This window comes from Protopterus annectens, chromosome 5.part0 (genome assembly GCF_019279795.1).
Source record: "Protopterus annectens isolate FY-2018-M chromosome 5.part0, PAN1.0, whole genome shotgun sequence".
In the NCBI taxonomy this organism is placed as follows: Eukaryota; Metazoa; Chordata; order Ceratodontiformes; family Protopteridae; genus Protopterus; species Protopterus annectens.
The window spans coordinates 161,603,721-161,625,419 of NC_056735.1; the positions used below are offsets into that span (position 1 = coordinate 161,603,721).

General features: G+C 41.6%; 1 long non-coding RNA gene across 5 annotated transcripts in view; it reads right to left on the reverse strand.

The window, feature by feature from the left end:
• Window positions 1-21,699, reverse strand: part of LOC122802528 — a 701,752-nt gene that overhangs the window by 223,514 nt on the left and 456,539 nt on the right. For all 5 annotated transcript variants that reach the window (XR_006364952.1, XR_006364951.1, XR_006364953.1 and 2 more), the window contains one exon: window positions 11,528-11,645. This is a non-coding gene — a long non-coding RNA (uncharacterized LOC122802528). The remainder of the gene's footprint in view (window positions 1-11,527; window positions 11,646-21,699) is intronic.

Genomic DNA, 21,699 nt, shown 5'->3' on the forward strand with positions numbered 1-21,699 from the left:
TGACTGCATCGCAATTGTCCCTAGAGGAAGAAGGTCTTGAAGTGCTTGCAACACCAGAAGCACTGCCCTCATCTCCAGAACACTGATATGCAGGTGAGCCTCATGTTCTTACCATGTACCTTGGACAGTCCTGCCGAGATAATGCCACCCCCACCCGATCTGGGAGGCATCCGTGGTCACAGTGGCAATGGGTTGGGCCAGAACAAAGGGGCACCCATGATCAGTTGATTGGGAGCCATCCACCAAAGAAGGTCCTTCTTGCATGATTCCATCAGCAGGATAGGATGGACTCAGTGGGAGGTATTGGAAGGACCACTGGGAAGACAGAAGCCAGTGGAGAATTCTCATGTGCAGCCTGGCTAATGGTACCAATAGAATTGTGGAAGCCATAGTCCAGAGGAGCTGAAGAACCCACTTTGATTTGACTTTTTGCAATGGGAGAAAACGTTGAACTTGGGAGATTAAGTTCTGTGCTCTTTCGGCGGGGAGACGAGCTGTCATGTTCACTGAGTCTACCTCTGCGCCTATAAAAATCACAGCTTGAGAGGGCAATAATGCAGATTTTTTCCAATTTATGGAGATCCCTAACTGAGCACAAAGTTGAATTGTGGCGTCCCTGTTTTGGAGGAGTAGATGCCTGGTAGGGGCGATCAGGAGCCAGTCGTCAAAATACGGAAACACCTGGAATCCCTGACGTCTCAGGTGAGCTGTCACTACTGCCATGCATTTGGTGAACACCCTAGGGGCTGTGGTGAGACCAAAGGGCAGAGAGCGAAACTGATAGTGACTGGCTCCCAGCCAGAAGCGTAGATGGCTTCTGGACGCCTTGTCCATTTTTATGTGGTAGTAGGCGTCCTGAAGATCCAGAGAGCACATCCAAAAGTCTTTCCCTAACAATGGGAGTATAGACTGCAGTGTTACCATCCGAAACTTGTCCTTCACTGATTCGTTCAATCTGCTGAGGTCCAATATTGGCCTCCAATCTCCGGTTCGTTTTGGAACTATAAAGAACCTGGAGTAAGTTCCAGATCCTATCTGGTCTGCTGGGACGGGCTGGATGACTCTTTTTAAGAGCAACTTGTTGATCTCCGCAGTTGCCTGATCCCTGAGATTGGGTGGTATATCTGGGATCCTTTTGGGAACAAACGGTGATAGGGAAAAGGGTACGATACAGCCTCTGGTAACAACTCTTTGTACCCACTTGTCCTGGGTGATATTTAGCCAGGCTTCTTGATACAAAGAAATGCAGCCCCCAACCGGCCCCAGAGGAGCGCGGCCGGGCTCCACATCAGGAACGCTGATAAGGCCATCCTTGAAAGGAATCACGGCCTTGTTGGTATTGTGGACCACCCCTGCCTCTAGGGCGTCTGCTGTTTCCTCCTCCTCTGCCTCTGAAGGAGGATTCACCCTGTGTGTCTTGAACCACATTTTACCGCCCCTTTAACCCTTGGGGTACGGTCTGGAATGGACAGTAAAATGCACTCCCACAGCAGAAAGCATCTTTCCTTCTTGCTCACACCGAGTGAGTGTATCCTTCACCTTGGAACCAAACAATGAGGAACCATCAAACGGGGAGTTGGTGAAATTAGACTTGAACGGTTCCGCAAAATTACACAAGTGCACCCAGGAGTGGCATCTCAAGGCAACTCCAGAACCCGCTGCTCTACTCACTCCACCCGCAGCATAAGAGACAAGTCGTATGGAGGAGTTAACCACAGAATTTAAGGTGGACAACTGAGTAGAAATCTTGTCAGGAACTCCCTCAGTACACGCACCTTGTATGGAATCTACTAACTCCTTGAGGAGATCCTTCTGCAACCTCGTGAAGTGTGTGAGATAGTTCAGCGATCGAAGGGTAAAAGCCGCTGAACTAAATATACGCTTCCCAAATCTGTCCATCTGTCGAGACTCCTTGTTTGGCGGATGAACACATGATGAAGTCTCCGCTAACTCCTTCTTCATGGCCACCACCACCATAGCATCTACAGGAACGCCTTTGAACAAGAACCCTTTACCAGGAGGGGCAATCAAGAACTTATTTGGTCTCCTGGGGAGGGCTCCATGGTGTCAGGAGTATCCCACACCTTTCAACTATCTAGATCCAGCAGTTCGTCAAAAGATGGAGACACCCAAGAGGCAGAAGTTTGAGACCCGAAAGCCTTCAGGTCACAGACTCCTCATCAGAAGGGTTGACAGGGGGCCAGTCGCACCTCTGCCTAAGGATCTCTAAAATGTCCACAAAGGAGACATCATCAAGGGACAACTTGGAGGACCCTTCCAACTCCTCGAGGTCAGTGTCAGATGTCAAAGACTCATCCTGGGAGTCAACTTGTTTCCTCTTACATAACCTCTTCTGGGGAGGTTCCTCGAAAGGATATTCCGGGATGCAATTACTGGTGCCAGGCATTTTGTGAAGACGCTGGGCGCAGTAGATAAGCCAAAGGGCAGTGCAGAGAACTGGTAATGCATTGAGCCAGCTATGAATCTGAGGTATCTTCTGCAAGACTGTCTGATTGGGACATGTAGGTATAACTCTTTGAGGTCCAAAGTAACTAGCCAAGCCTTCTTGCCCAGCATGGGCTGAAGCTGCTGCAGTGTCAACATTTTGAATTTTGGAACATCCAGGAAAGTATTTAGAATTGACAGGTCCAGTATTGGTCTCCAGGCTTTGTCCTTTCTGGGTACCAAGAAAAGTTGTGAGTAAAATCCTTGCTCCTGTTCTTGCTGTGGTACTTTTTGAATAGCTCTTATGTCCATGAGAGCAGAAATTTGTTTTTGTACCTCTGCCCATTGATTTTGTGGCAGGTCTGGCATACCTTTAGACCTTGGTAGGGTGTGAAAGTGGAACCTATAACCCTGAGAAACAATATTCAGTACCCATTTGTCCTGGGTGATCATGTCCAATTTTGTGAGAAAAATGCTAGTTTTCCCCCTAAGGGTGCTGCCAAAAGGTAAGTGCTTGGCATTTGTAGAGGGAAGTCATCGGGACTGTTTCCTATAAGGTTGTGATTTGTCTTCTCTGCCTTTGGGGGCTGAAGCACACCATTGTTTAGGTCTGTATGAGCCTTGGGGTTGAGATCTGCCTCTTGGGCGTCTGTATCTGCCTCTTTGTGGCCTGTCTGACACTGGAAAGGACCAATTTTTTGTAGGCCAGTTCCTGCTAAATCTAGGTGGCTGAACCTGTAAGAAATCCTTTACTGTCTGCATTGATTTTGCTTTATCCTCCATTTTCTTTAACACCTCTTCTGCCTTAACACCAAACAAAGTATCATGCTGTAATGGAGCATCCAGTAATTTTGCTTTAACATGATCAGGTAAACTTTGTTCTTTTAACCAAGCATGCCTTCGAATGACACAACCTGTAACTGTGGCTCTGCAAGAAGCCTCTAAAGAATCAAAACCACATTGCAAAGTATGCTTTCCCACTTGTTCAGCTGCATGCAATAAATCCTGCATTTCCTTATTGTCAGGACATTCTGAGCTTGTCAGCATTTTCTGTTTTAGCAAAGACATTAGGTATTGTTGATATTTAAGCATGTGTAACTGGCAGTTTAAAGCCCTTACAGCTAAAGTAGCAGAAGTATAAACCTTTTCCCCCCATCTATCCAATGCTCTAGAATCCCTATCAGAGGGAACAGGGTTTTTTGCAGTGGAAGCCTTGACCCCTTTGGGACCCTGAGAAATTGTTTCTGGGTCAGCAGCAGGGTTTTTATAAAGAAATTTATGAGAGTCTGGGACCCTGTAGTACCTATCTGGCTTGACTGGTGCAGGGGGTAAAGAATCAGGAGACAAACTGGATTCAGAAAAAACATCATCAACAATATCTAGTACAGGGGGGATAGCAAGGGGCCTGTGCTGAGGCAGTAAAAGAAAGTCTCTGAGCCTTTTCTTGGATTCTGAATAATCCTGGCTCTCCCAATGGAAATGCTCCCTCATGGTGTGCAAGGTTTCCCCAAAAGAGTAATCCTCAGGAGGAGAGGCTGAAGGGAAAGATTCTTCAGCATCAGAGTCCACATAGGGAGGAAGAGAATATCCCTGTTCTGAAGAGGAATCAGAGGAAATAGAAACCTGGTCAGAGGAGTCATAGTCAGCGTCTCGCCTAGGCTTTTTATCAGGAGGGGGATGGGAACCCCTGATCAAAGTAATTAGGTCCTCGGCCATTTTAAGCATCTGTTTCTTTGGCATGGATGACTGTCCAGGAGAATGCTGTACTTGTTTCTTAGTCTTTAATGGTGTTTTAGACTTTGCCTTGGCTGCTGAAGTGGACTTGATAGTAAGCTGTGTAGGTCTGAAAACACCCTCAGAAGCCGATGCCTGCTCAGCGGCTCCAGACCCATCTGAGGGAATAGTTTCCATAGGCCCAATACCTTGAGTTTCCAGAGGCCTAGTTGTCTCCACGTGGGAGTCGGAGGCGGCCTGTGGCTCTGAGGTAGCAGGTGTCAGGGGCTGCAAAAGCTCCTCACTGAGAACCAGCGAACCGACGACTGGCCTAGAAGAGGCTTCATCATCGGTTTTGGACCTCAGATGCATGTCCTTTTCTTTGTCTTTGCGTTTTTTATGAATTCCGGTCGTCGGTTGTTCTGACGGCATTATGTAGTTAAACCTTCGGCCAAAGTAATGTAAAGCAAAATCAAACCGACGCTTAATAGTGCGTTGGTTGAATCTAGCACAAAACCGGCAACTAGCAACGTCGTGGTCAGGGCCTAGGCAAGGAATACAGTAAGAGTGAAAATCCTTATGAGGTATTTGCTTCCCACAAGAAATACAATTGTTAACTTTTATTGACATTAGTCTGGAGCAAGAAAAAGTTTCCCCAACGGGGTACTTAGCTTTATTGAAGACTTCGGTTCTGAAATTCAATTTTGAAAATCTCAGGAGTTGGCCGACCGGCACTTGCAAACTGCTTTTGCTTCGGGCACCACGGGGCAAGAAAGACTGGATAAAATGGCGTCGGCTGCATCTTATATACCCCTGGCACACTGACGTCAGGGAAGAGGTGACAACAACAGACGCTGGACCAGGACTTTGGAATTCAGGCCAACTGCGGGTAGCCTGCCAGCAGGATAACCCAAGTGTAATGACTGCAACAGTGAAACACGATGAACATCAATAGATTGTGCAAGAGATCTGAGAATGAATAAGGGTAGACCCTATTACTATCAAAAGTATATTAATGGAATGACAAGTGAAGTGATGAAAGATGACAGAATACGTGCTAATGTAGGGAAGGGGACCATGAGGGTCAGCCTTACTTATAGTAGTGATAATTCTACAATATGTGAAATAATCAAAAAATACTGGCCTGTGTTAACATCAGACAATAGAATGAAATAAATAGTAGGGACCACACCTCATTTTAGTTTTAAGAACAACAAAAATCTAAAGTGGTTGCTTTGCAATAAAAGTTGCAAAGCCAAAAGGAATGAACATACACATTCTGGCACACGGAAATGTGGCAGTTGTAAAGCCTGTACTGTTATCAATACCAGTAATGTTTTTACACATCCAGTTACAGGAAGGACATACCAATTTTTTGGACATGGCGACTGTAATAGTAAGAACATGGTATATGTTGCTACCTGTACTTTTTGTCCATGTTTCTATGTGGGCAAAATGAATAGGATGTTAAAAGAAAGAATTTTTAAGCACCAATCTGATATACGCATTAAGATTGTTACAAATGCGTTGTATGCTCATATTCGAGATAATGTCACCCATACATTTAGATTTATGGTTCTAGCAATGGTTCGTCCAACTATAAGAGAAAGGGATGTAACAAATCAAATGGAAATGGAAGAATATAAATGGATAACGGACTTAAGGACTGTTTGTTTCCCAGGGCTTAATAGTGTTGTTCCACTTAAACCGTTCCTGAAGGAACGAGGATTGACTTTTCGCCATTAAGGAAGCTCATTATATATTTTTTACTTTGTAACAGTCTGTTACAGATGTCAGCTCTGTAATGTTTATCCCTTCTGTATACTTTCTATAGAATAGGTGTTTATGCATGCTTTCATTTCTTTTAGAGATGTGAACATGACATCTTTTAAGTTTGGAGTTGTAGTGTATTCTGCTATTAATGGGTGGGTTTTGTGTCTATTTTGTTCATAATATGGATTCTGAGTGTTCACCAGACTTCTATGGGATGACAGTAGTTATTTGTTTGTTGTATATCAGGCTGTGACTGTTGCTTCTTTAATAGTATGGTTGTGAACCTGCTATGTTAACATTATAAGCTCCGAGTTTTTAACATATTTACAAGTTGTGTAATGGTTTTGACAGCAGTGTTTTATTTATTTATTATATTACAAGTTTTAAAATTCTATGTTGATTGTCTCTAACAAAATGTAATTTTGTTCTAAGCTTGGATCCAAGTTATTCTAAAACACATTTTTGTTACAAGTGCTTTATACAAATGGGGAGTAAGTGTTGCTGTTTCATTGCCTCATTTTTTAGTTGGTTAATTGTCTTTTAACTAGATTGGTTAGTGTTTAGGAATTGTTTTCAGGATCTGAGGAAGGCACACACCGAAAGCGCTTATCCTGTTTTTGTTGTATTAAAGTTCCTGTTTTATGTCTATGGTGTTGCGCTCCTTTTTCGTTTTCTTCTCTAATTTGTATTCTTAAAGAAAGCTGTAAATGTTGCTACAGACCTCACAGAATGCATCTTAGACATCAAAGACAGAGGTTTGTTTCTGATAAAATAAACTAGGGTAATACAATGGGGAGGCGTCTGGCTTGCGTCTGGTTTGAAATTTTCATAACCAATCTTTTGGTAGTAAGAGAAACAAACTGCAAATTTTTTCTAAAGGTCTTTGTTCTCTGAAGATAGAACTTATGTGGTTTGCACACACCTAAAGCAAGCAGAAGGTATTCACCCTTGTTGGAATGACTGGGAAGGAAAACAGAGATTAACAGGCTGGTTAAGATTAGATTCTAAAGCCACTTTAGGAATGAAGGCCATGTTGGTCCTTAAAATGACTATCTGAAAGATTAGATGAACTGGGAAAGGTAAGGCATGTAACTCAGACATCCTTTTGGTTTTAGTGACAGCCACCAGAAAAAGTTTTCCAAGAAACAAACTTTAGCTCACTAGAAAAAGTTAGCTTAAAAGGAGGTTTCATCAAAGCTTCAAGAACTTAAGGTCTCATGGCAGAGCTGGATTTTTAACTGCTGGATGAAGGGGAAAAATCCCTCTAAGAAATGCTTTGCATAATTTATGAGACTCCAAGAAAACTTTTTTAAACCCTGCATGAACATTTGAAATAGAAACTAGCTGGATCTATCTTAATGGTAGAGAAGCTTTAGCCTTTGTTGTACAATGTGGTGAGAAAAGTACAGTTTTGTACCTACCATAAATGTAGATGTCCGATAGGTATGCATCTGCAGTCATCACATATGGGTTGTCCTGCCTCAGGCAGCCCTTCGGTCGGCCGGATTCCAAAGTCTGGGTCCGGCGCCGGCTGATGTCGCCCTTTCCCCGACGTCAGAGCACCTGGGGTATAAAAGCGTCAGCCGACGCCATCTTCCTCAGTCTTTCTTGCCCCAGATGCCAGGTGCCCTCAAAGGAAGGCTAAATTTGGAGAAATGCAATAAATTCCAAACATGCACAGAAATATATATGTGTATATATATATATATATATATATATATATATATATATATATATATAAAACTATATATAAAACAAATACACCATAATAGATAACCCCAGCTAGCTATGAGAGGGAAAAGTACACAATAAATACCAAAGAGGGGAAGGAGGGAGGGTAAACCTGACTGCAGATGCATACCTATCGGACATCTACATTTATGGTAGGTACAAAACTGTACTATGTCCTTCAAGGATGCATCTGCAGTCATCACATATGGGCAGAATACCATAGCCAATCTGGGGGTGGAGGATCTATGTAAAGGATGGTGTAGCTAAAATGCCCTGCAGGACTACCGTAGCAAAGCCTGCTCTGGATCTGGAATATAAAGGTAAATTGTAATGCTTGGAAAATGTATGCACGGAGCTCCATGTAGCAGCTTCTAAAATGTCCTTGGTAGCCACCCCTCTTAAGAAGGCTGTGGAGGTGGCTGTGGCTCTGGTGGAATGAGGTCTAATGTTAGCTGGCACAGTTTTTCCATGAAAGTAATAACAAAAACAAATGCAATTCCCTATCCATTTTGAAATTGTCTGTTTGGAAATTGCTTTTCCTTGTGCACCAGCAGCATATGATACCAACAGCTGGTCAGTTTTTCTGTAGCTTTTAGTTCTGTCCAAGTAGTAGCGCAACTGTCTGTGCATGTCCAGGGTGTGCAGAAGTTTCTCCCCTTTGTTTTGTGGATTTGGAAAGAAGGTAGGCAGGTGAATAGCTTGGTTTAATGAGACCCTGGATACCACCTTTGGCATAAATGAAGGATTGGTTCTCAATGAGACTCTGTCCTGATGAAAAATAAGAAATGGCTGTACTGCCATGAGGGCCTGTAACTCAGATACTCTTCTTGCTGAGGTTATGGCCAGAAGGAAGGCGGTCTTCCAAGACAGGAACTGCAGTTCTGCAGATGCTGCTGGTTCAAAGGGAGGCAGAGTTACTTTTTCCAACACAAAGTTAAGGTCCCAAGTAGGCACTGGAGGTTTCCTTGGAGGATTGATGTTTTTAATTCCTCTTAGAAATCGTCTTAGGAGAGGATGAGAAAAGACAGGTGGATCAGTATTGTACTCTGCTGAAATTGCTGAAGCATGAATTTTAATGGAAGAGTAAGACAGGCCATTGTGGAGCATTTCTGCCAAGTATTCCAGGATATGTGCCATGTTCATCACTGTCGCATCTAGGCCCTTTGTGGTGCTCCAAGTGTGAAATCTTTTCCATTTTGCTGAATATGCCTTTCTTGTGGAAGGCCGGCGAGCTTCCATGATGATATCCTTCACTCTCTTGGATGGCTTATCCTGAGGAGGAGTCAAGGTATTTTCCAGGCTGTTAGTTGCAAGGTTTTCAGGTTGGAATGCAGAGTTTTGTAATTGTGCTGTGTCAGGAGAAGTGGCCATTGAGGAAGAGGCCATGGTTTCGTGCATGACATGCTCTTTAACAGTGGGTACCAGTGCTGTCTTGGCCAGTCCGGAGCTATCAGAATCACTTTTGGCTGCTCTGTCCTGATCTTCAGTAAAACCTTGGTCATTAATGGAAGAGGTGGAAATGCATACACTGTTAAGAGTCCTCCAGCTAAAAGATAGGGCGTCCACTTTCCATGCTTGTGGGTGGTATGTCCTTGAGCAGAATTTCTTCAGCTGATGATTGTGGGGGGAGGCAAAAAGATCTATGTCTTGGCCTTCCCCATGATTGTGTTATCTGTAGGAAGATGTCTGGGTGCAGCATCCATTCGTGTGCATCCATGATATTTCTGCTTAAGCTGTCCGCCAGTATATTGTCTTTTCCTGGCACAGACTGGGATTGCAGCTCTATATTGAGTTTCAAGGAAAGTTCCCATAGATTCATTGCCAGTCTGCAAAGAGGGTAGGAATGGGTACCTCCTTGCTTATGTACCACATAACTGTGGTGTTGTCTGTCCTTATTAGCAGGTGGCCTTGATGCAGAAAGAGTTTGAAGGCCTCGATTGCATGTATCACTGCCAGCATTTCCTTTTGGTTTATGTGCATGCGTAGCTCCTTTTGTGACCATAGTCCTTGAATACAAGGACCCAGTGACTGAAGTATGAACAGGGTTTGGTTGCACAGAAGGGTTCCTCAGTGGGAGTAGGTGTGCACCAGAGTTCAGCTCTAAGCTTACTGCTGTTGATACTGATGATGGACTACATTAGCAAACAGCTTGGAGGAAACAGATCAACAAAGTTGCTGTATGCAGACAATATGGCATTCCAGGCAGACTCTGAGCAAGAACATCAGCAAAGGATACGGGAATGGAATGCAAAACTGAAGGCACATGGGATGAAACTAAGTATAGATTAGGCAGTGATAATGGCAGCAAATTAGGCAAATCAGAAAAAGCTGAGATCTGAGGTAAAAGGGAAGGCAGTGGAATAGGTGAATAGCTTCAAGTATCAGGGAGGGTGGCTGATGAGAAGGGAAGCCTGAATGAAGAGGCCAAATCTAGAATCAGAGGTGCTGCAGCCAACTGGCATAGTGTGTCAGGTGTAGTCTATGACAGAAAAGAAGCTGAAAACTAAGGTGTACAAAACAGTGGTGTGACCACTCCTACTTTGTGCTACAGAAACCTGGGCAGTAAAGGTAGAGCAGATGAGAAAGCTAGAAGTGATGGAACAGATTACAGAGGTTTGAGCGCATGTGCAGAAAAGCAGAAGACAATCTGGTGAAGATGATTTGGGACAGAATAAGAGAAAACAAGGGTATCCAGCAAAGAGGTGGATGGATTGTGTGTGAGAAGATCTGTGACAGTCAAGCATGAGTGCTGAAGAAGGCAGGAGTGTAACGCTGAATCAAGAGACATGACAACAGTTAACATGACACCTCAACCCCATGTAAAAAAAAATGGAAAAAAGGGGGGTTGATGATGATGAGCAAAGGGGAAAGAGGATACCTACCTGGTTCCACTGTTCAGACACAACTTATTAGAGTGGAACTTTTCCAGTTTAAATTTTGCCTCCAATCCCTCACATATTCACCTAATTACCTTATTATAGAATCAAGGAATGCAAATGCTTCCATTGCCCTACTCAAAATCCCAGCTTACACTGTCGAATACTTTCTGACCGTAAGCATCAAGACCAACCAAAACAGCAGTATTTTCTTAAATTCTGCTTCCCTATGGATCATCATTGTTCTATTAATGTTGTCACCTGTTTGCCTTCCCTTACACAAAACTACATTAATCTATATCTATCACTTTTGTCAAAACCACTGCCATTCTTTTAGCTATTATAGACATCCACACTAAAATTGTGGTTTAAAATTGAAATGGGACTTTATACAGCTGGGTCTGACAAGTCTTAACTGTCTTTAGGTATTACAGTCACCACAGCTTTCTTCCAGGATGTTGGTGCTTCCCTTCCTTTTAAAATACTATTAAATAAAATCTTTACCACTTTCCTCGCTCCTATCATCACCAGCCCTGAGCACATTTGACTAATTTTGTTCTTCTAAATTATTGGAAGCCACCTCTTGTACCAAAGCTGGAGCTTGAACTGCTTTTTTGCTGAACAGCTGCAGGACTCTTTATAATCAAGATTTCTCTTCACCTTTTCTAGATGATTTTTATTTTGGCTCTCTATGTTTCTTCATTGCTGGCAGCCAGTCTACTTACTAGCCAGTAACTAAAACTGGCAGAATTACTGGCCCTTACTTATCAGTTTCTTTTTTTCACACTTGGAGAGCTGACATGCATGCAGCCATCTGGCATTCTTAAAGAGCATGTCCTAGGTACTAAGCATTACATAATGCTCTCTTTCAGTCAATTTATACTGATGATGTGGATCAATGCAAATGCAAATAATCTCTTGCTTTAAAATTGTGATCATAGTATTCACACATTATTTACTTCTTAATGACACGTAAACCTTGTACTCACCTCAGTTCCTGAGAAATTCTACTCTTGAACGCTACTGGTACTTTCCATTGACTACGTATTACTGGCATAGCATCGGGATTCATTTGTTTGAGACATTCTTCTAGCAAACTTCTTAACCCTGTAAACAAAACAGCATGGTCAAGCAGAATATCATTGCAATGCCCTGAATATTATCTAAGATGTCTCTATGATTGACGAACTGTTGCTGTATCAACCAGTTTTTACTTCTACACAACAAATAGTCTCAACACTGCTACGTTCCTGCATTTTAAGTAACCCAAATATTAGTATTAATTATTTCTTTATGCACTACAAGTATTTTGCACTTCCTTTTAGTAACATTTCAGCAAATTTTGACCCAATGAATCTACCTTGTAGCAGAATACATTAGCAATCTGCCTTCATCTCTTGTGTGTACCTTTGTAACCTCAACAAGTATCTTTAGACAACAAAACATTATACTCAAAACCTGTGTCTAATTTAAATTCAACATTCTGTTTACTAATTCTCAGCATTTTTGTTAACAGTTTACTTGCAGTTATTTCAGTGCTTTTTAACAGAACTAACAGCCAGCTGAGATTCATGTTCTGTTTAACATGCACGTTTGAAACACTTGTTTTGCCCTTTATACATTGCTGCAACATTCGTTTCCTGGTGAAGTTTCTATTAAGCACAGACTTTACTTCTCTCATGCTTATAACCATACCTACTACAGGAGGCCCAGATTTCATTTAACCTTCTGACATGACATATAAAAACTTTGTATAAACATCAAATTCTGTTAAAGACTCGGTCACTGAAAGTATCTCCAACTGCTGCTATTCTTGCATTCCTCTTCTTCAAAGAAACTAAAACAGTTAAATACATTTAAGGATTGCCCACAGTGACATGCAAACATATTGTACCTTTTCAGACTTCTCAGTTAATCCAATTTCAGTGAAGAATAAATTACATTTCTGGATGCAAAGATTTCACTTTTCTGTACATTTATTTTGACTCTGTTTCCTAAAAGAGTACAGTCATCAGGAAGGCATAGTTCCAGTGTACTGCATACGAGTATAGTTATCTTTACAGCAGACTTCCCTATCCTCCTGAAATGAGTATACTGATCAGTGCTTTCAAAGTCTAACTTCAGAAACCCTGACATAGATGCATACCTTAAAGTAAGGCAACAAGATGGCATCTACAAGCTGACATGATTTGCTAAGCATATAAACTGAAATAGCTCTGAATGTACACATCTGGAATCATAAAGGACTGTTTGCAAAAATGAAAATGGGACATGTTTTCTTGCTTGCATTACTTATGCAAAAATAAAGCGTGATGCTGTAATGTTGGGGAGGGTGAATGCAAATGGGGTGCTAGTAAAAAAAAAAAAAAAAAAATTAAAGCATGGTGGCTAATGTGAACACACTCTGACATACAAATGCTTTTTGGTAAAGCAGTTATGGCTATTGATTTCCATTCTAACATACCAATCTCTGAAGGAAAGTTATGAACCTGAAACCTGGAAAAATCCTTCATCTCAACCCTACACAAAGTCAGTAACTCCACAGACTCACCAAATACTATCCTCCCTATCAAAAATCCCAGAAAATGCATCCAATCACAACTGCTCACTTTCATCACGCACAATGAAATATTCACAACCATGGATTCCACCCCCACCAACCATATCACAACTGCTCTCATCAGCTTTACAACAGCCATAAATCAAAGCAGAGATGCAAGAAAATGGACAACCTAGGACTGCACCCTACATGTCTTGGCTAGTTTGATACATACTTGCCCAATAGACAACAGGCTGTCAAATGGCAAAATATCTCCTCCTTTCTCCCCATATCAGTGGGAGCCCCCAGTGATCTATTATTGGCCCCCTACTGTTCAATAAAGTTGTAAATGACCTTCACTTAGCCTGAAAACAAACCACTATAGTCCAATACACTGACAATGCCACCCTTATTTGCTCTGCCAGGAGTATGCATGGCCTGCAACAAATAGCAACCTTTCGCATATAATAGAATCCTGGCTGACTAAAGTACAGCTACTCCTAAATCCCTAATCCAAAATAAGTATGAACTCATACGATCCCCCCCAAACAATTCAGCAAACAAAAATCCCTTTTCAGTCTCACATTCAGCCAAAAAAAAAAAAAAAAGAGAGAGAATTGGTATAGTAATCTCTACAAAGCTTCTAGGAGTTAACACGGATGATAATCTGAAATTCAATCACCACATTACTGAAGAAGTAAAACAAAAAGGGGTCAAACCATTCCTCACATCTGATGCACAAAAAATCTTTAGAATCAACTCTCCTACTGCCTACTGTATGCTATACCTGTATTTATGAGCATGCAATCTGCCCCCAACAACATTCCTGAACAGTGCTATAACAAAATAGCAAGGTTTGCCATCAATAGGTTCCATAAAACCCACCACTGTGTAGAATTAAAGCAGCTACATTGTCCAGAACAACCATGTTAGTTAACTACCTCACAATTACAATAGTGCATAACCTCATGTACAAACCCAAAATTTGCCCAAGCCTAAAACATACCTTACAACTTTACCAGCCAAACCACCACCTTCAGTCAGCTGAGAAATACCCTCCTGGTATTACCCAAATCCAAACACTCCTCAGGAGATGATCAATACTCTTTAGACATCTCTAAAATCTGGAACTCTATCCCCATAACAGTCTGGCAAATTGAACACACTGCAACCTTCAAAACAGAACTAAAAAGTACTTCTTGGACTCCTCACACTGCTGTTGCTCAAACCCTGGCTAACAATTACTTACTCTCCCCGACTGTACCTACCAACTCCCTATGTAATGAACTATATACTCTCTATCTTCAATTATTGGCCCCACTCTTTTATTTCACTCTTCCCATTCAAAGTCACCCCCTTCAAACACACTACTGACACTACAATAATCTCATAATTCTTCCATACCTGTCATAAACCTGAGCATATATGCAGTCTGTCAACCCTGACAGATGAAAACTGACCACTTGTCACCCACCCACAAATTATGCCATCCCATATGTGAATAAAATGGAATGCATATCCCACAAAGTTGTTTGCACAGAAGAGAATAACTAATATAAGTCACTGCTTGTGTATAATGATTGCATATATTTTCGTTTTTAATCAAATGTATATAAACATGCATAATCTATGTACTAGACTATGTAATTTCAAGTGCTCCTAAAACAGTACACAACTGTACTCTGTCTTCTTGTCTAATAAAAAAAAATAATTGTAATCTTAACTTGTTATACAAAATGAAGCATTTCTTCCTGGGACTCCACCAGAAAGAGGCAAATTCCTGTCCAGTGGTCTATCCCACTTAAATGCAATAAATAAATAAAAAAGCTGTGAAACCATGAGGTAAAGAAATTCTGTCATCTTAAGCAAAACATTAATACACAGAATGCTAGAATGCCGTCATTGATACAATCTAATGTGCATTGTTTTGAAATATTGTGAAAAATATTATATGCATAATTTGTACAGATCCTACAGTATTACAAAATAGCAGTATGACAGTCCTTCTTGTCATACAACATTGGAAGGATCTCTAGTAGAACAATTCTTCCACTCATACAATGGCTCTTTTTTGCATGCTTACAGATTTATAACCCTTTATCCGACCATCACACTAGTAATTTTTGGCAAATCAAATACAATTTTTCTTTCATAAATCTGCAATAAAAATCAGCATCTACAAAAAGACCATTGACACCAATACTGGTTTGTGCAGCAAACTATCAAACAGGTTTCATAGTTTATATTTTTGTAATTCACATTCTTTATCAGATATTGCAAACCTTATGAAGTGTTTTTTACTAAGGGATTTTGGAGAAAAGCTCTCTGGAAGCAAGTGGATACTTGGCTAAGAAAAACAGAGGAAGTGTGGGATTAATCAGCTCATTCAGTCCTGAGCAACAAGAGGCTAAGTGAAGCATTCTTGATGGCTGCTGCTGGCGATAATTTCTACTGTAAATTAGAAATCAGCACTTCCAAGCACACACTTACAAAAGCAAATTTAGCTTTTCACTGCAGACATTTCTCTCCACTCTCCCACATTGTGGTATCTGTGATTTTGTCAGAATGGAGAGTAAATAAACAGGAGATAGTAATGCTGTTTGAAGAACCTTCAACATGTTTCAAAATCAGAGTGTTCAGAAAGAATCCCAAGCAGTACTACACTATACTATGAGAGAGCCAGTAGTCAGAACAATCAAGACAGCCTAGGAGGTGAATTCCAAAATGGCTCCACTCTGAGCAGCAGGTTGATTAGAAGTGTGAAAAACAAGAAACAAGTCAATTAACATGATCAGTTCAGTTACTGGCTACTAATTACACTGCTTGGATGCAAGCAAAAAAAATATGGAGAAAGTATAAAAACAACTGATCAGAAAAGGGGGAAAAAAGCTCTTGTTGAGAAGACTCTGTGCAACAGTAACAAGGTTAAGTTTCAGCTTTAGTACAGGAGATGGTGTCCAATGACAGAGAAAAAATAAATCAAATGCATGCAGAGCTGTTTATATACTCCCTCGGTGTCTCACTTTATTTAAAGTCAAATGACAACGGGCTGGGAAAAAATATAAAAAAATGAAGTACATATTCAGATGAGGTGATAAAACTGCAACAAATGGGGACTGGAATGAAGAAAAGACTGGTGAACACAAGGCTTCTCAAAAAGATCTGTTTCAAAAAACAGTAGAATTAGAGGTCAGAGCATGCAAAGACAACCTGAGATTTTCTGCAATATCAGAGAAAGTAAAAGGAATGGATTGTATTAATTTTATGAAAGCACAAATAAGCAACTGGACTGGTGTTCCACTGCAGGATTTACTAACTGAGAGGGCACATTGTGTATGCTCCAAATATGTCCAAAAGAAAGCAGCCAAGACCTACATGATACAATCATATCAGATTGAGCTGCTGCTTTCAAAACAGAAGGGTAATCCACACAGAAGGGAAGCAATCAGGGGATGTCAAGAGGCAACAGAGAGAGATTCAACTTGCTATATTGATTTGCCTTCATAATATTTCCCAGAGAATCAGGAACACTGTTCAGTACAGAACAGGCCAGGGAGGGAATAAAATGTAGCTAACAAAGAGTAAGACAGCAAGATGAATCGGACCCTGCTTCTCATTCTACAGACAATAAAGCGTGTAAGGGAGGCTTTGTTAGGGAAACCTTTTCCACTCAACAAGAAAATGCTGGAACCATAGAAAAAGCCCAGTAGCTTACTAAAAGAATCAGGAATACCTTGGACTTGAACCAGAGACCAGAGCTGGAAGGTTAAGATGATCAGGAAGAAGACAAGCAGCAACGTGAAATTAGTCAATCAACTGGAGAACTGTAAAGCATCAATTCCATTAGACAGGGTTTAGACCTGTGAACTGTGGTTCTACAAGAGCTGGCTGCAAAAGACTAGATGCTTTTTACTATGCTGAACCAGTGGAAAGACTCTATAAAGCACAGACTACACAATGTCATTACTGTCTACACAGAAACTAAAAGGACTGAAGTAACTTAAGTAAGCAACTTTTATTCTTAATGTTTGCATAACAAATTCAGAATGCAAATTGCATGTTATATTGTAAAGAAGTTCTGTGTAGTATGCAATCAAAGGTATTATAAATATGATGAAAGCTTTATCAGTGACTACTGTATGTGTTAGAGATTTTCAGGTAAGAAAGCACTTTTCCTAATTGCAATGTACCCAGATTTTACTCTGTTAGCAATGTAATGGAAGCTGTTGACAAGGTAGCAGAAGCTGGGAAGAAGCATTTAATATTGTACTGTACGTAGTGCAACAGGTAGCACACTTGCCTATGGTGCAGAGGGCTACAGGTTCTAGTCTCATACTAGGAAGATGGTTGCTGACACTGCAGTGCAACATAAGGGGGTATTGCATTTCTGAATGTGCAGTTATTTGGATGAGATGTTAAAACAAGTACCCACCTGCCCAAGTTGGTGGTAGCAAAGATGGATGCAAAAGATGCCATGGCACCTATCGAAAACAGTAGAAGTAGTTCCCTGATGCACTGGCCAAATTTCCCCAAGTACTATAAATACCACCTCAGGTCTCTCCTGAAAAGAGGCTATTAGACTACTGGGGCTAACACGATCAACAAAGGATAAATAAATAAAAATATAATGCTATGATCCTGGGCTGATTTTGTGTGTGTGTGTGTGTTGGGGGTATAAACTGTCTGGCTAATATTACATGCAGAATTAAAACGATAATTTCCCCTGCTTTTACAGAGCCAAATGTCTACACTACTGCCCTTGGTTTAAGCTATAGACAATGGATTTGTTAAGCAAACAGACTTAAAAACAAGAGAAGATGATGAAAAGTATGAAAATGGTAGTTTGTTCTTGCAATTGCAAATTTATTAGCCATTTATTTTTCATTTAGTACCTGCTTTTAGCTGAAGATGAGCAGACAGGTGGAAGCAATTAATCATAAGAGGCTTGGCTACAGTACTCAAGTGAAATTTGCAAAGGTTCTTTCCTGCATTCAGTAAGTTACTAGCTGTTTTTATATTTTCCATTAGCAAGTGGTTTTACTTGGAAGCAATGAGTTTGGCAAGTGTAATGAGGAAAGGCCTGAACATTATGCTCCGAGTGAATGAATGGCATAAAGTATAATGCAATTAATTTTAAAATAGAAACTGGCAAGTTGTTCACTCAAAAGAAAAGAAGTTTGAAACTGTGGGAAATGAATGGTTATAAAGTAGTTCTCACCAGAAAACTTGGCACTTTAATGCATTAAGAATAACAGTGCACAATTTGGTTTATTTAAGGGTAGCCAGTGCACTTTTTCTTACGGCTAAAAGTTAATCTTTACTAAAAGCATACAAGTTGTTTTTCACAACTGGGATAGAGATAAAGATCCAGATTCCAAAAGACTTGCTCCCAGTGTGATTTCAAATTACTTGCTCTCAGTGTAAGTGACACTTTGGTGTAAAGCCTATCTATAAACAGGCTTACTATGGGGACCAGATTCCAAAACCCCTGCTCTCAGAGTAAGTGGTTACTTACACATAGAGTATTGCCAGATTCACTCTTCCTTACCATTTTCATGTTTTTATTTTTTTTTTACTTCAGGAAGAAACACAGGGAGATACCACCTTTGGCATGAAGGAAGGGTTGGCTTTTAAGGATACCCTATCCTTATGAAAGGTGAGGTAACACTGGACTGCTATAATAGCTTGCAACTCAGGCACTCTCCTAGCCAAAGTAAGAGCAGTGAGGAGCATTGTTTACAAGGCAAATACTTTAAATCATTCTGAAAAGCTGGATCAAAAAGAAATAGGGAATTTTTTTTTCCAAGTACAAAGTTGAGATCCCCAGAAGAAGTCACCTGTTTTCTAGATGGATGAATCTAAAGTACCCCTTTCAGAAATTGCTTTACTTGTGCTAAGAATGAAAAAAGAAGTTATGTCTTACCATAATGTTCCATCTGTATTGTTGATCCTCGTTCAGTCATTACTCATGGGTATCTGTTCCGAGCTCGGAACGGAGCCGGCCATTTTCCAAGCTCACGTCAGCTTCCAACTCTCGAGCTAAACTCTTACCCACAATCCCCCTCTCCCTGCTACCCCGGATTGAGTTTGCAAGTCAAAGAAGTACAGGCTACCTCTGATCAAATAACCTAAGAGGACCGGATGGTGAGATCCACTAGAAACCACAGGAGGGGGAAGGAGAGAGGGTTGTAATGACTGAACGAGGATCAACAATACAGATGGAACGTTATGGTAAGACATAACTTCTTTATCTGATATTGTTAATCCTCGTTCATTCCTTACGCATGGGACAGAGTCCCCAGCTACCTCTATTCCTGGGAGGCTCGCATGGAAGGACATTCCTGAGCACCATAGAACCGAAAGATGCTCTACCCCTGGAGGCCAAATCCAATTTGTAATGACTGATGAAGGTATGAGGCATAGCCCAAGTTGCAGCTGCACAGATGTCATGTAAAAAAGCTCTGGCATGGAAGGCAGCAGAAGTTGCCACTGACCTTGTTGAATGAGCTTTCATGGTAGTAGGCAACGAGATATTACGTTGTGTATAAATAAAGGACACACAATCCTTCAACCATCTAGCTAATGTGACCTTAGCAACAGCAGATCCTAATCTAGGTCCAGTAAAGGCCAAAAATAACTGGTCAGATATACGAAAAGGTTTAGTCCTGTTTAAGTAAAACCGGATTTGCCTGTGTATATCTAGGGTATGTAGGCAATACTCTGCTCTGTTTGAATGATTGGGAAAGAAAACTGTCAATTCAATGGCTTGATTAACAGACATTTCAGAGATCACTTTAGGTAGAAATGACGGATTAGTTCTCAGAGACACTCTATCTCTATGAAAAATCAAGTATAGACTCTTGATACATAAAGCATGAAGCTCAGAAATACATCTGGCAGAAGTACTGGTGACCAAAAACAAGGTTTTCCATGACAAATACTTGAGGTCGCACGAAGAGGCTGGTTCGGAAGGTGACATTGTCAGAGTTTGTAGAACTAATGATAAATCCCATGGTTGAATAGGTTATCAAAAAGGTGGCTTCAGATGATTCACACCTTTTATGAAGGTCTTGCACAATTTATGGGACACGAGAGGAATATTGGACACCCTCATGAAAATTAGAAAATGCAGCCAAATTAACTCTAATGGTAGAGGCCGAAAGACCCTATTGAAACAGGTCGGCCAAATAGTCTAGTATTATCGACACTGGTGCTGAAAAGGGGTCTACTTGTTTATCTTTCAGCAAACAGATAAATCTTTTCCACTTGCTCAGTTAAGTAATTCTAGTGGAAGACTTATGAGAAGCAATGAGAATATCACGTACTGGTAAAGATCACTCTGCCTGGCAATCAAGGGATTGGAGAAGCCAAGCCGTAGCTTCAGGCTGTTGGGATGAATCAGGTTCTGTAGATGTGAGATCAACTCCGGGGTTGGATGGAGTATCCATGGTCAATCTAGTAGGTGAGGCCAAAGGAAGGGGAACCAAATCTGCCAATATGGTGCTATGAGGATCGCTTTGCTCTTCAACCGACGGGCTTTCTTCAGAAACTGGGGAATGAGGGAAAAGGGTGGAAATGCGTAAAGAAGACCCAAGGGCCAATCGTGGACTAGAGCAGCCCTGGGTGACTGTCCCGGAGGGGGAATCAGGGCGAAGTAGTTGCTGCATTTGTAGTTGGTCTGGAATGCAAAGAGGTTGCAGCAAGGATGGCCCCAGCGGTGCAAGATCTCCGCCGCTATCAAGGGATTCAGGGACCACTCATGAGGTTGAAAAATGCACCTGCTGAGTCTGTCTGCTATCACCCTGGAACTCCCGGGAATGTGCGTTGCTAGAAGAAAACGGTTGGTAGCCATCGCCCATTGCCATATCCTCATGGCCTCTCGACAAAGGGGGTAAGATTTGGTTCCACCTTGCTTGTTGATGTACCAGACCACCGCCATGTTGTCTGATTGAATCGCAATTGTCCCAGATGGCAGCAGGGGATGAAATGCTTGCAAAGCCAGAAGCACCGCCCTCAACTCTAGAACATTTATATGCAGATGGGCCTTCAGTTCGGACCAAGTGCCTTGGACTGTCTGTCCCTGACATAGCCCTTCCCACCCCATCAGGGAGGCGTCCGTGGTCACTGTGGCCTTGGGTTGCTGGGGGAGAAGGGACGAGACCATTGCGAGAGACTGTGTGTCATCCACCAATTTAAATCCTGCTTGCACCTGTGGGTTACATGAATCATGGCTGAAAGGGGATGCTGAAAAGGATACCATTGGGTGAGCAGTAGACATTGTAGAAGCCTCATGTGAAACCTGGCCAGGGGAACAATGGTGATGGAGGCTGCCATGGAACCCAACAGCTGTAGAACTGAGTGAGCCGTGGATTTTTCCTTTGAAAGCATTGGAAGTAGTTGCTGCTTTAGCCTTAGAATTCTGTGCTCTGGAATAGCAGCTCTGCAGTTTTTTGTGTCCAAGATAACCCCTATGAATTCTGTCGACTGAGATGGGGTGAGATTGGATTTTTGCCAGTTTATGGTTATGCCTAGCCTTTAAGCAATGAGGAGAGAGTATGCCAGGGCTTTTTTTCCAGTAGATGTCTGGTGGGGGCGGAAATGAGCCAGTCGTCTAGGTATGGA